The following is a 16,759-nucleotide window of genomic DNA, read 5'->3' as shown; positions in this document are numbered from 1 at the left end:
GATCACATAAATTATTATTATCTCCAAATCATATTTAAAAAAAAATATCTTCACAAAAAAAAGTAGTTATATTATTTATTTATTATTATTATTATTTAAAAAAATTAATATTTTCGCCTGTAACTCGGTAGTCCACTCTTATTATGTTTAACGCATAACCCCTTTTACAAATTCAATTTATTCTGGCACTAAACACTCCAGATATGATTTACTTGGAAATATTATATTAATCGCATCTCACAAATTTAACAACTTCACTTTGAAAATATGACCATATTAATTTCAACAAAACACACTTGGTATGGCGAAGCTGGATTTTCCTTCCATGTCATTAAATGGCTCGTTAAAATGACAAAACATAAAAGCACATATCGGGTCTTATTTAACTAGCATAATCAAAATCAAATGTAAAGAAAATTATCGACTACAAAGAAAATATGAATGCATGCATGACTTAACGTACTACACTATATATACAAATTTACATCTCCAACAAACTGAATACATAAAAGACCCGATTATTTACATTATTATGATTTACTACTGTCCGTGCTACAAATTTAGGATGGGGTCGTTAAGCGACCCATCTTGTTACAGAAGGTAACCAAGTATGACCAAATTATTCCCATTTTTCCCATCACGATAACATTTCCCAAATATATTTTACAGTTTAGTACTCATCTTAGTTATCGGTATTCCATTGCAGCTTTGCAGACGAGAGGCTTCATTCGGCCCCTCTCTGCGTTTTAGCCCTCCATCCTTGATGGCGTAGTTTCACAAAAGATTTCCTGGCACATTATTATTTTACACTCATATCTTGATTGCCACAAACCTTCACCATTTACAACGTTAACACAACAAATTTCTATCCTAGACCCAAGAATTTAATATATTTACACTATTTAATCTTCGTCCACCTACCGCACAATGGACCTGGACACGTACGACGTGGTGTCAACTATTACGCCCGCCGCGATACGCCCGATTTATACGGCATTCTTGACGTGTTCATGACATCGGTTCGGTATAGCTAAGTACAGGCTACTACTTCCTTAAAGTACTGTTCGTCACACAGTCTATTATGTACGTACTTATGGTGATATATTTTATACTACTCTCTTGCAGGATAATTACTTTACATCACTGATATTCACAAAGGACAAACACTGTCCTACGTTAACATTTTCTAATTCCTGATGCTTGAGCGCGATCACATTTTACAAACACCGGCGGATGCTCGCGCCATTAAATGACTGTACGTCCGTAGAATTCTAAGTTACCGGCGACCAACAGTTCAACTCCCGATATTCAATTCACGTGTGCTGGCGACCGTCAATTCAGCTCCAACGATTCAAGACAAGTGCTGGCGACCGTCAATTCAGCTCCGTATATATGGATGAAGCCTTTTTCCCGCGGATTCGTTGACGTCATGCCCCTTAGGGAGGGGGTGGATTTTTAATATCGGTACTTGCACTCCGAATTGGAAGTTAAAATTTACATCAAATTAATCCACTCCGCTAGCATATCTGCTGGATAAAATATGAACTCCAGGTGATCACAGATTTAGGAGATATGGATGGATTTAGCTCCTCACATTTCGCGCCTTTGTAAGCGTCCCTGACAACGTGGTCTTCTTTCAGCCAATGAGATTCAAGCTGTCCGGTTTCCAAGAAATCCAGCCTTCAATTTAATTAATTTGCCAATAAGTATTGATTATTTTTCCATGCGTGACATCTAATAAATTCATTACATCCATCCGCGTACTCATATTAATTTATTACTGATTACTTTTGTAGTTACGAAAATATCTCATCCATCATTCCTTAAGATGGTATCACTGAGTCTCCCATCAAATTTTTACTATTGGCCGGCAAGCGGTCACGTGATTTAAATCTCCACCTGCTCGAACTTAGGCTAGCGAACGTACACTCAGCCGCTGTAATTTTCCATGAGGTCATGGAATTTCCGTCCTACCAAAAATATCCCAAGGTCTTACTCATGTGGTGAGTTTTCTTTGTATGACTCTCCCCCTTCCTCTTTCTGACCAAGACTTATTTGTGGACTCTGTATTTCCTTGTACGCCAACTAATGATATTCCCTGCTGTGAAGTAGCTAAAAGTTGTCGTGTTGAGCTAATCCGTCAGGCTCCAGTCTGTCGTCCTTCCTTCGCTCTGATTTCGACATTACCTAAACGAAATATTTTCAAATACACTCCTCTGTATTTCAATAAATGTATCATATTATTTTACCGATCAAATCATGATTGATTATGGGCCTAAGTCACTCGGGTTCAGTACATCGAACAGAGACTGCGAGATGGCAATCTGGAGTGAGTCAGTGACACGCTTATCAGAGACTTCTCTTACTCTAACCACTTCTTGCGTGTTGCATGTAACTTTAGAGGAATTATAGATCAAGGAAGCATAGTTAGAAATGGGTACAAAGAAATTGAAAAAATGGAAAATTGTTGGAACCTAAGTGTAATTTTACAAAGACAGCAAGTTTAATACCTTATACTTGAGGAAACCACACAGTCTATATATTCCAGTGTGACAAGTCACATATGTAAGCAACGTTTACCTCCTGGCACGTTCTGCATGAGCCCGGGGCGAACACATTACACACATCACTCAAGTTCTCCTTTAGATTCCTCTGAAATTACCCTGCGAAACAAGCACTCTGCATCTTCTTCACCTCGGAGGTAGAATAACCACAGTAAACTTAGGAGTAGCAAAATCCAGAAGACGTGTCGTACCATTCATTCTAACTTTTGGTTTTTTGTTTTTTGTTGAACTGAAGACGTTTGTTAAGTACCTTCTTTTACGATAAAAGCCTTGGGAGAAACTTTGACCTATGACCTTGACCACGTGATGGTTTTACGTATACAGGTTTTTTACTGGCAATAGGTACTTCAGCCTGAAAAAAAAATTTCGCCTGCTCCAATTTGGGTTTGAAAGGATTGCACACTTTAAGCCCTGTGTTGGAAGCCTTCTTCTTAAATTTTGGTGGACCAAAGACCTAGCTGTTAGGTCCCGTTAAACAACAAACATATGCTAGTAATGCAGTCAGACCCTGTTTTGAATGGTGTAAAAATGTTGCTCTTAGAATCGGTTCGTTTAAGTAGGCGTATAAGACTGATATGTAATAGCAACTTCTGGTTCAGTGAGGAAAGAAACAGGAAACCAGCTCACTCCTCATTTCTCTTTTATTTACAATTTAATTTACATCGCACCGACACAGGTAGGACTTACGGCGACGATGTATAGGACTGTCCTGGGAGTGGGAGGGAAGCGGCGTGGTCTTAATATGGTACAGCTCCAGCATTTGCCTAGTGTAAAAATGGGAAACCACAGAAAACCATCTGTTGAAACCGACGATTCAACATATCGTAGGCACATAACAAAGTTCATTTCTATAGGCGCACAAATACAATTTTGAAACAAGTCAGATGGAGGACGAAACTGCCTTAAACGAGCAGACAGAAACACATCACTCAGAAGGTGATTTAACATATTTATTACACATGAGTAAATATAATATCACATATTTACACATATTTACAGAAATGTAGGAATACACTAAGATGCGTATACTGCTGCCGGTCGCCATGTTCAGTCTGATGATAATAATGGACGCTGCAGCTCGTTGCAAAGTCTGAAGATGACAAAATGAAATGCGGCAGGCGAGTTGCCAACACAAAAGCCACAACACCATCTTCAGGACTGCCGACAGTGGAGTTCGAACCCACTATCTGCAGAATGCAAGCTCACAGCCGCGCGGTCCTCATTTCTCTAGCACACCTCTTTAGTGATTCCTAGGCCATCTTTGACAGCTGAGGACGGAGCTGTTGATGTGTTGCTCATAGGCTCGGTAATTCTAAGTAGACTTGTCAGAATGATATGTAAGAGCAACGCCTGGATAGGTGCGGAAAGCAACGGAAAACTAGCTCACTGTAGACGGGCGTCTTTGTAGAGTAATGACGAGAAACAACGAAGATTTTACCAGGTGCTCGACAGGTAGGCTACATATATTTTGGACCGGGGGAGAGTAAGCGAAATGGGTGACGTCATCCTATTGCCTCAGTGTAATAGAGCGGTTGAGCACGGCCGAGAACCTTGCACATCAGCCCCAGGAGTAAAAGCCCTCTTTGGTATTGTACCAGGAAAGCCTATGTCCTGGCCCATATCAATCGAAAGAAACGTTATTCCAGCATAAAATATCCGTCCGACGTACGAACATTTAAATAAAGGAATGTTCCAGCAGGTGCCAGACTTCACGATTGCACTAGGTGAAGTCAAGTGACGTCACCTGTCGCTCGAAGCTCACCTCCCCTAGAGATATTTCTCGAAAAGAATTTTCTTTTCGCAAGCTTTTCAACGCCTTAACCAATTTCAACGCGACAAACGCTGAATTGTAGCGGACGTCATAAAAGTTAATCCCTGTGAATTTCGAATTAATCCATCCCATGGTTGTTGAGTTATCATAATTTAAAGTCTAAGAAAATTATACACTCACGGTCACATGGCCAAGAGAAACCACCCCTCCCAGCGCCGGTGTATATATGTCAAGGCTAACAAGCAGAGCAGCGCAGTACAAGGACGAGTACACAGATGTGTGTAAGTGAGACAGAGGAGAGACCGACCCTCGTACAGTATGTCCGCGCAGTCACGGTGAAAGTACTTGCCGTCGCGTTTCCGGAACACGAAGTTATATCGCCGACAAAATTATAAAAGACGTCGCACTGTATTTAGTACATCGCGTCGCGACTACAGTCTAATTCTAAAGACTTTTGAGAATATAATACGAGTGAACTTATTGAAGTGCAAATACCAAATATTTAACGTTCACAGAATATATCATTACGTGTAGACTTAGTTTACTTCACATGATATTGAACTCCTACAGAAACTAATGTGTAGAATTACCAGAAATCATTTCTTTTCGAGTATTGAACTGTATTTCTTTATTCACGCCATATTAGTATACGACTTACAGTGGTAATCTGGGTGAATACTAAGAACATTTTCTGAGGTAATATGACGTTATAATACCAAGATAATCAGAAAATAATCCTTAGTGACTTAATGACCGTGTTCAAAGACTGTGATTATAGACTATGATTTGCCTTTTCAAGTGTGAACTGTGTAATTATGGACGTTTCAGTAACGATTTTAAATAGTATTTCATACAGGAAGGACTGTGATTATTCATTTAACGTCTTAAAGTTCAATTACGCCATAAACTGTGTTCAACAGTAAATGACAGTGTCAGTGATAACTACTCGCACTAAGTGAATTTTTCGTGTGCGAAAAATCACCTTAACGAGCTGAAATTCTACACGATCCAGTTCCAGCCGTCATCACCTCATCGGGGGACGTCAACATGGTGTGTTAAGGGAACATCGCCGATCCTGATTCTCCACGGAACATTCCAGACGTCCATCCTTCAACATTTGTTGCAACATTTTTTTCATTAAGTGAGTAGTAACAAACTGACTAAAATTTTCTCATTAATTTTGAACACTGGAAACTTCAGTGCCGCGTGTGAACAAATATTTCAGAGTTTTCATAGTTTCTCAGAAGTGATTAATTTAATTTTTAAATTTAATTTTCATATCTCATAGAAATACTTTAGGCTTTTCAAGTGTGCTATACATCAAGGTTTACAAACTGAAAAACTGAAAACTTTTAATAGAAATTTAATTTCTCATGTCAATTTGCAATTACAAGTGTGTGCTCATATTTAGAAAGACTTTAGGTGGAAATCTAATACCTCGTCTTCTCACATATGCAAGACTTTGGAATCAGTGATATTCATTTAATTTTCATGAACAGAATTCAGGAAGATTACGTTCAAACTTTTAATTTCAATGCCAGGTTTGAGTCCAATAATCATATTGCAGGGTGAAGAATTAATAACTTGTTAAAAAAAATTTTTTAACCAAGTTCCACTCCCTGAGGTCCTACTCATGCCCTTTCCCCAAAAACTTTTCCTGGTACAGTATGTGATGTTTACTTTTTTCCTGATGAGCTAGGCTTAGAGGGATTTTTCTGCAGGGGTCCCAAGATGACTTGCGAGCTCCAGATGACGTTGTCGGAATAGCATTCTGAGACCCTCTCGATGATGATGGTTTATTCAGTTCTATTTTAACATTCGACTCCTCCACTGGGATTAGATTCTGCAATTGAAGACACTTTTACAAAAACAGCCATTGTCCAAAAATTGAATTTTTCAGTAGAGTAAAAATACTGTGTCCAGTCTCTTATTTCCATTAAATCATTGCATACGTAATTTTATATCAAACTATAGCATTGAAATACCTTCTCAGTACACTTTATATTAGATTTATAAAATGTATTGAATGTGAAAAACATAAAATGAAATTAAAACACTGGACATTGGTTGTTTTTGTGCAAAATCAAACACGAAAATAATGCATTACAGTCCAATGATTTATTGTAGTGCTTCATCACCACTGCTATTATCATCAGGATCAATGCCATGTAACACTTCAACATTTTCTACACTCACTTCGGCTTCAAGACTTACATATTATTCTCTGTTCTGAGGTTTTGTAAGCAAGGAAGCCAGTCTTCGTATGTCCTGCAACTTCGCTGATTTCAGTGCTAGTGGTCCATGGTAGCTGGGTACAAGGTTAAGTGTTGTGGGGTGGGTTTGAGCATTGCGTACTACAATGTGTCCCCATAGCCCATTGTAGGTGTAACGCACTAGAACATCTGATGTCTCTGTAGATACTTTGACCATTCTCACACTTCTAAGCTTAATAGGTGGTTCACACTGTTTACGAAAATATGGAGACAGAGAAGATGCCTTATCAGAAATATCATCTTGTTTAATATTCACTAAATTAAACGGCGTAGGGTTCACTCTAGCAGATTTGATCAATTTGTGCCAATCATTTTGGATTTCTGCAGTACGCTTCTTCTTTTTAGCCTCAATAAGACTGAAATATTGGTCATTTGGGAGGTAGCTATGGCCTCTAATGGGGAATATGTATTTTATAGTTTTGAACACCTTTAAAAATGAACCAGTGCATAGAGGAATCGGATCATAACTTGATTCTTGTTATGGCCTGAACATCCGTCGTTAATAAGTACCACTGTTTCAGTTCCGGTGCCATATACTGTATACTGAAATGCTTAAGTAGCATTGAACTTACATCATTCTGGCCTTTCTTGGCAGTCATTTCATCATATACATTCATGCTGACCATCTTCGTCCCCATGTCATGAATCCCAAATACATAGTACCACAGTTGGCGGGCATAAAAATCCTCACAACTATTAATATGAGGTAGAGGAAGGTTTTGCATGAAATCAAAAATAGATGCAGGTAACCTTGTTTCTCTGAGCCAAACGTTTGAACTTTCTCCTCAGTTCAAAAAACTTATCAGCTTTACATAGGTGGACTTGCTTTTCAACTTTGTACCTGTTGATCTCATCTTCAGTTTTAGCCGAAGCAATCGCATGTTGAACACGTATCACTTCTTGGTAGGCCAAATGAAATATTGAAAATCTCTTTAAATACTTTTAGGTAAATGTGATATGACACCTTCAGTCTATGGGATTTCAAGAAGAGTTTGTGCTTTGCTCTCACAGTCAGAGTTTCAGGAAGATATATTCTGTTAGGATTTCTTCTCCTAGAATAATGAGATTGCCGTACGTGATTAATAATAAGGTCTATAACTGCTGGAGGAGTCTTTTTAAAAGCGGTATCATGCCTTCCTCGCTTATCTTTGGGTGAGCATCCTGTATTAACCAGCGAATGTTGAATCCTTCACACCCGTCCACGTGTGATTCCAAAAATAGAGGCAAACGTCGTGGCACAAACAGGAATCCCTTTGTCTGATGCTCGAACTTTATAGCAGAAGCTTGCACAATTTTTGTTTTTCTCACCTATTTCTGCATAACCTTTACTATCCGTGTGGCCATATTTTCGAGATCTCCTTCTGCATGCAGCATGAAATGATATCAGACTACACAGATGAGAATATTGTTCGTCTTTAGTTGCTAGTTTGTTGAACAGAGTTAAAATATTGGCCCTTTCTTCGGCCTTGACTTTAATGAAATATTGCAATCTCGAACACCTACAAATAAACAGACACATAAATAACATATAATGCTAGCTGTATGACGCACATCGTTGTTATTATGTGTAAAGTACGGTTATGTTTAACTGCAATCTCGTCCAGTTATTCGCGCAGCAACCACATTGCCTTCGTGATTAATGTGTGCTTCACCAGATACTTTCTTCTTTTTAATTCCATCTTCCTCTTTCTCCTGTTTAGTCCTTTTACGATTCCAATTTGTTGAATTTTCAGGATCAGTATACACATCATCACTATCTGTGTCAGCCATTTTGAAGTCACTGCTTACTTGATAACGATATGTCATCAAGATTTTTCTGGACATTGGCACTTTTTGTAACAAAGTCAAAGGAAATGTTGCAAAGTACAGAGTGATGGTCTCCGTTAAAAAATCCAATTTTTGGACTATGGCTGTTTTTGTAAGAGTGTCTTCATATTGTCTTGGTCTCTCTATTGTTTTACATCGGACTCTCTCGAACTGTTAGTGCTTCAGAACCGTCTCTTGCTTTTTATCAGCCTCCCCGACGTATTCGGACTCTGTAAATGTGTTCCTGACAATAGGGTAGAACCCTGTAACACGGAAGCCATTGATTGAAATCTGAGTCTTCTGGCTTTTAATGTAGGCTTTTCCGAAAAGGTCCATCACTCCATACGTACCAACAAGGCGGCCACAATACCGTAGCCACTGTCTAATTTCCTGTCTATCAATTTCCCATGGAAATCTTGTCAAGAGGCTGAATTAGCGAAATTAGTGCGGAGGCTGGGACACAATTGAAACATGTTTTCTTCTGCCCAATCTTATCAAATCTATATTGTGGGCGTGACAGAAATGTCCATCAGAGAAGAAAAGAACAGGTTTGTTTTTCGTAGGATTCGTAAAAGCTGCGAAATGTTGGAACCATATTTTAAAAGGATTTGCCTATATGCCTCCTGAGGAATGAAATGAAAATATGGTTCCTGCTGGAGCCCTCTTTCCTATTTGATCATTCATATGTTTGCCTCGGGAAAATTACTATTGGTGGGAACTAATGTGTCAACCCCATTCATTCACACAGCAATTGTAATGAGTGGTCCATGTTGAGCAGATGTCAGTCTTCTCTCGCACAAACCAAACATTTTAGACACTTTTGGCTCGACAGTAGAAATTCCGCTCTCATCCACGTTGAGAACTCGGCCTCTACTGTATTTTTAAAAAAATTATCCACGTTTCCTTTGCTGAATCCTAATGCTCTTGTATCTGACGTGCCGGTAGGCTTTCGTTCAGATAACTTATTCTCATGGAGTTATAGGAAAATTCTAGCCCATTTTTCTCGTTTCTAAAGGGTTGTTTTAAGTTTTTCACAGAATTATACAGCCATCCTTCATAGATTTGCACAATGAGCCCAAAAATGATGCTTGCTTTGATAAACAATAAATCACCAGTTCCTTCGCAAGTTATTTACAAGAAACAACAAACAAAAAATACAATAACTGTTGGCCAACCAGCTTTTGTTTGAGATACTTGTAAGGGGTTCCCATATTTTTCGTTAGCTAGCTTTTAAGTGTTGCCTATGGACGTTACAGGCTTTACTAGCTTTCTTGAAGCCCATCTTCTATTTTTTACGGAGAGCAACAATTGTTTTTGCCATGACTGCAGAGGAACAGGATTTTTGTGAGTTTTTTCCTCCATGGCGTTTGCATAGAGTGCCCAATAAGTTGTTTGATCAAAATCAAACCTGTTTTAGTTTTACAAGACCATTGAGAACCATTGGGGGCTCGGGTTAGGTACCGCAGCGCTTATATTCCTACGCCGACAACATTTTAACAATTGAAATTGATGATATTACCCTTCCTCGACAACTTGCAATGTTCTCTTCAAAATAATATAAAGGTTATGTGCTTACTGATAAAATTGCGATGTTCGGCTGCTGAAAATGAGCACATAAAAACTTTGCTATTCACTGTTTCCATTAATGGCCGAATGAACAGCAACACTTCAATATGACGATATTAGCGCTCGACTGGGCACTGGTTATGTAAGGAACTACTACTTTAGTAGGTTCCCGATTGGTAGCAGCCCCGTACAGAGCTGTAAATCAGGGGGATACATTACGAACCAAGCCCGGGTTTGGGTACTTTCATCTAATAATAATAATAATAATAATAATAATAATAATAATAATAATAATAATAATAATAATAATAATAATAATAATAATAATAATAATAATAATAATAATGTTTTACACCCACTAACTACTTTGATGGCTTTCGGAGACACGGAGGTGCCGAAATGTAGTCCTGCAGGAGTTATTTCACGTGCCAGTAAATGTACGTAAACTAGGCTAGGGTTTGAGCACCTTCAAGCACCACTGGACATAACAGGGAGTAACCGCCAACCCGTGTTCAGAAGGCCAGTGCTCAACAGTCTGGGATACCTAGCATAACATTCTAATTAATCTAAACTGGTTCGTGTCCTTTATATCAAGCTTTTCCTAAAGGAACTACTCTGAGATCGCTAAAGAATTTTCATCACATATAAATTTGTTGACAGAAAGTTTGACTCGTTATCTAAGGGAAATATTTATGGGATCAAGGAGTGTCTTAATGGGTCATCGCGTGTGAATTACCGAGTAAAATTTGACATTTTCCTATGATCTCTCATTGTTTTATAGTATTTTCTTTTACATCCTTTTCTGTAGGATATGACCATCCCAATAATTTGTAGATTTACTTGTACGCGAAGCTTGTATCAGAATAGAGATTTATGTTACGTTAGCGTAGAAAACCCTAATGAAGGTTTAAGTACCAGATTTATTTAAGTTAAATAAGATGCAGCCTGAGGATACATGTTCCTGAGAGAGAGAAGGTGTTTCCTTTCTATTAAAAATTACTTACACGTGTCTCCTATTAAATAACCGACAGACCTTTGAACAAATATTAATGGTAATTGAGAACGTGGTTTACAGGTAATCGACTGTGCACAGTAATTCGGTATGTCGGTGATTTAAAGTAAGTTTTAACATAAACGCAGCATCTCGATGTAGAATTCGGAATGGTGGATTGTTCTAGTCTCCTGATTATCAAAAAATACATAGGAATGTGCATTGTATAATCACATTATTTGTACTAACATTGTAGGAGCAGAAATAATGTGAATTGCGAATCCAGAATATTAAAAAAGCTGTGCAGTGTGTACTATTAAAGAATGGAGTCCAACAAGTGGGTTAGGAATTCTGTTTTCTACAGAAAACATTATTATGTTTTTTTATTCCTAACTGGCAGTGTCCAGGGTGAAAGGCTTCTCTGTGTTTAGTGCGTGCTTTGTCAAAACAATCTAAAATAACTAGAAAGCTGTTAAAGCTTACAAACAATGAGAGTCCAAATATCTCTACCAACTTTTTTTTACAATTTGCTTTACGTCGCACCGACGCAGATGAGGTTTTATGGCGACAATGGGACAGGAAAGACCAAGGAGTGGAAAGAAGCGACCGTGGCCTTAATTAAGGTACAGCTCCAGCATTTGCCTAGTGTGAAAATGGGAAACCACAAAATACCATCTTCAGGGCTGCCGACAATGGGATTCGAACCGACTGTCTACCGAATGCAATCTTACAGCTATGTGAATCGAATCGCTCAGCCAAGTCGCTCTGTGACCATGGAATATTCGAAAAAGTATAGGGCCTACATATATTTAAAGTTACAACCAAGTTTTTAGCCTATAAGTAATAATAACCTTAAAGTGAAAAGCTACAGCTAACATACGCCTAATTTAAAAATAATGAAGAATTTAAATTTACACAATTGGTCAGGCTGGGTAGCTCAGGTGGTACAGGACTGGCCTTCTGATCTCAAGTTGGTGGGTTCGATACAGACTTAATCAGATAGATTTTGAAGGTGGCAAATAAGCCAGCCCAGTGACGGTAGATTTACTGACACGTGCAAGAACTCCTGAGCGAAAGCTTTCCGGCACCTAGGCGTCTTCGAAAACAGTAAAAGTAGTTAGTAGACATCACCATTATTATTATTATTATTATTATTATTATTATGCAATGGAAAGTTCATTAAAACGTTTGTAATAATCAATACTGTTAAATTAAATATTTGTTTCATGCTCTGATTTTAATTTCCACAAGCAAGGACTTGCCCGGTACATTTCAATTAATTTTTCCCAGACGGCTTATTCTCTGAAAATGTCATATTATTATTCGAGGTAATTAACCTCACAAATTAGCTTACACAGAAATACTTGAAAGCAATGTGCCGCTAAATATATACAGCGTGATTCAGGCGCCCCTTCCATTGTAGTTTTATGCAACCCACAATATCCTTCCCATCCTGAAAATATCTGCCGGTATTTACCGCCTCACCGTAATAGGACGCCGTAATATTATACTCGCATGAAACGCTGGTTAGTTTCACCGAGTAAGTGGCTGCACGGATTGTGTCGCGTAGTTATCACCTTGTATTCGGGAGATAGTGAGTTCGAACCCCACTATCAGCAGCCCTGAAAATGGTTTTCCGTGGTTTCAAATTTTCACACCAGGCAAATACTGGGGCTGTACCGTAATTAAAGCCTTGGTCGCTTCCTTCCCACTCCTAGCACTTCCCTATCCCATCGTCGCCATAAGACCTGCCTGTGTCAGTACGATGTAAAGCAAATTGTCAAAAAACGAAAGTTGGTTCCAGAAATTGCAGTGGGATAGCAGACCTGGCTAGAGATGTAATACAATGTGCTACCCCCTAGCGACGAACAACGAAACTAAAAGTACCGGTATGATGACGTGTGTTGTATACTGCAACATTTCCAAACTGCACAACATGTTATAAGGCCGTCATAGCATAGTTGCAGCAATAACAAGAAGCTTACATGAATTCACTCTTTTAGTGTCAGGATTTTTGAGGAGCTGCTTACGGCTCGCGACCCGCGCATTGCCACCGCTGGTCTGTAATACAGTATGTGTTATAACTCTTCGTATCGTAAAATTGTACATAAACCGTAAATGGTTGGGAAAATATATTTTTGCACAACATTTATGGTGTACTTACAGTTTTTCGTTACAGGAAATATTAACGAAAAAATTTGGCATTTCCTGTTATGATCCCCTTAATATTGCTACACCACTGCATATTAATCAAATAGTGTATAGCCCAGTGCAATCCCCAGCTATCCCTGAAATTAAAAGAAACGAGCTTCAAGAAAATCGATTTAGTCCTTTTCTGCTAATTTCCATACAAACAAACAAACAAACAAACATACAGACATACAAAATAAATGTACAGAAATTGAAAAGTATCCACCTTTGACTTTTGTACACCTAATCCGAGATAAAGAAGAATTAAAAGGCAAACATTTCAGATGTACAGACGAAATTGAACATCTCCCCGGAATAAGGCTGGAACTCACAAATGCGTAGAGGCGCGCGGCTGTGAGCTTGCACCCGGGAGATAGTAGGTTCGAATCCGACTATCGGCAGCCCTGAAGATGGTTTTCCGTGGTTTCCCATTTTCACACCAGGCAAATGCTGGGGCTGTACCTTAATTAAGGCCACGGCCGTTTCCTTCCAACTCCTAGGCCTTTCCCATCCCATCGTCGCCATAAGACCTATCTGTGTCGGTGCGACGTAAAGCCCTTAGCAAAAGCGAACTAACAAATGTTTGAAAATTTAGGTTTCAGTGGAAATAGGGTGTATCATCACAACTTTTTAAACTAACTTCTCCTCTCATTCTTTCTTGAATTATCTGTTCTCTGTTCTCGTCTTCATATTTCCGTTCTTGGAAAACATTTTAAGACAGGAACTACTCGTACTACATTCACCGAGCTTTGCAATTGTAAATCACAGAACACTAACTCCAAAATTGAGTCAAACTGATAGCAAGGCCCAGTTGTGCAGGGTTGACGTAGTGCTCTCTTACCTGGATACCCCAGGTTCAGTTACCGGCCAGGACAGGAATTTTCAACTGGATTCGAGGACTGGCCCGAGGTCTACTCAGCCAATGTGATTACAAATCTATCTGACGGTGAGATAGCGGCCCCAGTCTGGAATTACAAGAATAACGGCCGAGAGGATTCGTCGTTTCAACCACACGAGAGCTGCAAGCCTTCGGGAAGAACATTGGTTGCTTTGTGGGCCATGACCCTTCGAGGTTGTTGCGTCATGTTTTTTTTTTTACTTTTTTGACGGGTGATGCTAATTCTCGGTTGTGGTAGTTACTCAGCTGTCGTCATGAGGAGGTGCGAACCACGTTTAAATCCCTCAGACTAGTCTAAACTTCGTGCTATTTTCTGGAGTCGAATTCGGGACATCCTGGAGAGCAGCTTTCAGCACTAACCACTAGGCGAGAGAGATCGCCACGTATGGAATCGATGCTGGAAAAGTAAATGCGGGATACAAACTGTACAATATTACCATTATCCATTCGTTCTTTAATTCCAGTTTTAATTCCTAATTATTTCATTTGTCATGCCTTTGAATGAGTGCGACGAAATTCGTTTGCCTGCTCATTCTTGTAGGCCTACTTTGACGCCAGTTTAGCTTCATCACCTGTTCTGGTACTTGACTAAAATCAGGTTAAAGTTAGCGTTACAACATTTTATCTGTATTGTCGCGGTATAGCCTTGTAGGTAGGGCCTATAAGGTTGTGTAATGCCAAGAGCTCAGACGTTAAAGGCCAAGTAGAAGGTCATTCCTTTACTTTTTAGAAAGTCGAAGGCGTTACGCATTTCACTAATATTGCAATAATTATTGCATGACAGTAATATTATAGTGTTTCTAGGAAATCGTGGAATATACATTTGGCGCCTTGGATTGCAAAGATGATTGCTGTCCAGCCAGATTGCCTGCAGATTTTGGAGGAGCACATGATGAGCGTGACGACATATTTATTAGTATTCCTTGGTTTTATGATGGGGTCCGCTGGCTCTCATATCGCAGAGCTCATTTGGTCACATGAGACTCCGTCCGAAAATGAAATCCCTGAAATGGCCGGGATCCGTACCCGGGACCTCCGGGTAAGGAGAAGGCACTGTACTCTTACACCTAGGGCTAGTCAAGTGCCCCATGGTTAGAGTTTAAATGAGAAATAGGTACAATGGACTTTAGCTTCTGATATCGCAATAACATCTGGTTTACTTGTAAAACGAGTGAGTCAGCTTTTTCACACAGATGATGAAGCAGTACGCGGGGTCGATTCCACAATGGTTTTGCTTTGTTTCTCACTTTCCTATCAGGAAAATGGCGAGGCTAATTCAGAAAATAGTCGCTGCTTTCCCAGTCACAGTTAATCATCATCATCATCTTCTGTTTACCCTCCAGGGTCGGCTTTTCTCTCGGACACAGCGAGGGATCCCACGTCTACCGCCTCAAGGGCAGTGCCCTGGAGCTTCAGACTCTTGGTCATGGATACAACTGGGGAGAATGACCAGTACCTCGCCCAGGCGGCCTCACCTGCTATGCTGAACAGGGGCCTTGTTGAGGGATGGGAAGATTGGAAGGGATAGGCAAGGAAAAGGGAAGGAAGCGACCGTGGCCTTATGTTAGGTACCATCCCGGCATTCGCCTGGAGGAGAAGTGGAAAACCACGGAAAACCACTTCCAGGATGGCTGAGGTGGGAATCGAACCCACCTCTACTCAGTTGACCTTCCGAGGCTGAATGGACCCCGTTCCAGCCCTCGTACCACTTTTCAAAATTTCGTGGCAGAGCCGGGAATCGAACCCGGACCTCCGGGGTGGCAGCTAATCACGCTAACCACTACACCACAGAGGCGGACCACAGTTAATACAGAAGGAAATAAAAATATTGAGAAGAAAGAACTGAATTAGGAATATCACAAACAATAACATTCTTCTTGATTACGTCACACTAATTACTTTTACGGTTTTCGGAGACCAGGAGGTGCCGGAATTTTGTCCCGCAGGATTTCTTTTAAGTGCCAGTAAATCTACCGAAGCGAGGCTGGCATGTTTGTGCACCTTCAAATAACACCGGGCTGTGCCAAGATCAAACCTGCCAAGGTACGATCAGAAGGCCTCCTGAGCCACTCAGACCGGCAGGAATATCATATGACACATCACATGACACACTCAAGATAGAGCAAAGCACTTCAAATATTCAGTGGAGCTTAAATGGATTTACATGAAATTCTAATCTTACAAAAATGTATCCATTTTATCAGTTCACCGTGTATTGAGTGCTATTAATTCCGACTTTAGAGTAAAATATCACTTACATAGCGATGGCAACTGCAAGCCTCAGGACACCTCTAAATATGTTTCGCGGTTGGCGTATACATAGCGTTTGCACAAAGAATGCAGAGCATTATATCCGTACTTAACTACGGTGGGAAATTAGGTCACGTTGACTCACTGCACGTGAGTCCAACACTGCTATCTTAGTCCGTGTTATGCATGACACGACCATTCTTGTCTCCCGCGCATGCGGCAGAACCAGCAGGGCATAATCATCACTTAACAGAAAACCACCGAATGGATGCAACGCTGTGCCAAGTCCTAAAATCCGCAGAGAAGACCACATGAAAGAGAAGAAGAAAAAAAATAAGAGAAGAAAATCATACGAGGCTACTCTCCGTGCAGGCTCAAATGTGGTCATTCTACAGAAAAGTAAAAGAGAGTTTCTTTTAGCTCGGCAGGGAATCGGGTTTAAATTTCACC

The 16,759-nt window shown here is 39.9% G+C and overlaps 1 protein-coding gene across 1 annotated transcript in view; it reads right to left on the bottom strand.

The window, feature by feature from the left end:
• LOC136863066 (uncharacterized) overlaps positions 1-16,377 on the bottom strand; it is a 2,241,269-nt gene extending 2,224,892 nt beyond the window's left edge. Inside the window, exon 1 of the mRNA XM_067139397.2 lies at positions 16,318-16,377. The gene's annotated coding sequence lies outside the window, so the exon portion shown is untranslated. The remainder of the gene's footprint in view (positions 1-16,317) is intronic.
• Positions 16,378-16,759: the final 382 nt, after the last annotated feature.

This window comes from Anabrus simplex, chromosome 2 (assembly GCF_040414725.1).
Source record: "Anabrus simplex isolate iqAnaSimp1 chromosome 2, ASM4041472v1, whole genome shotgun sequence".
In the NCBI taxonomy this organism is placed as follows: domain Eukaryota; kingdom Metazoa; phylum Arthropoda; class Insecta; order Orthoptera; family Tettigoniidae; genus Anabrus; species Anabrus simplex.
This window is presented reverse-complemented; position numbering and strand designations above follow the sequence as displayed.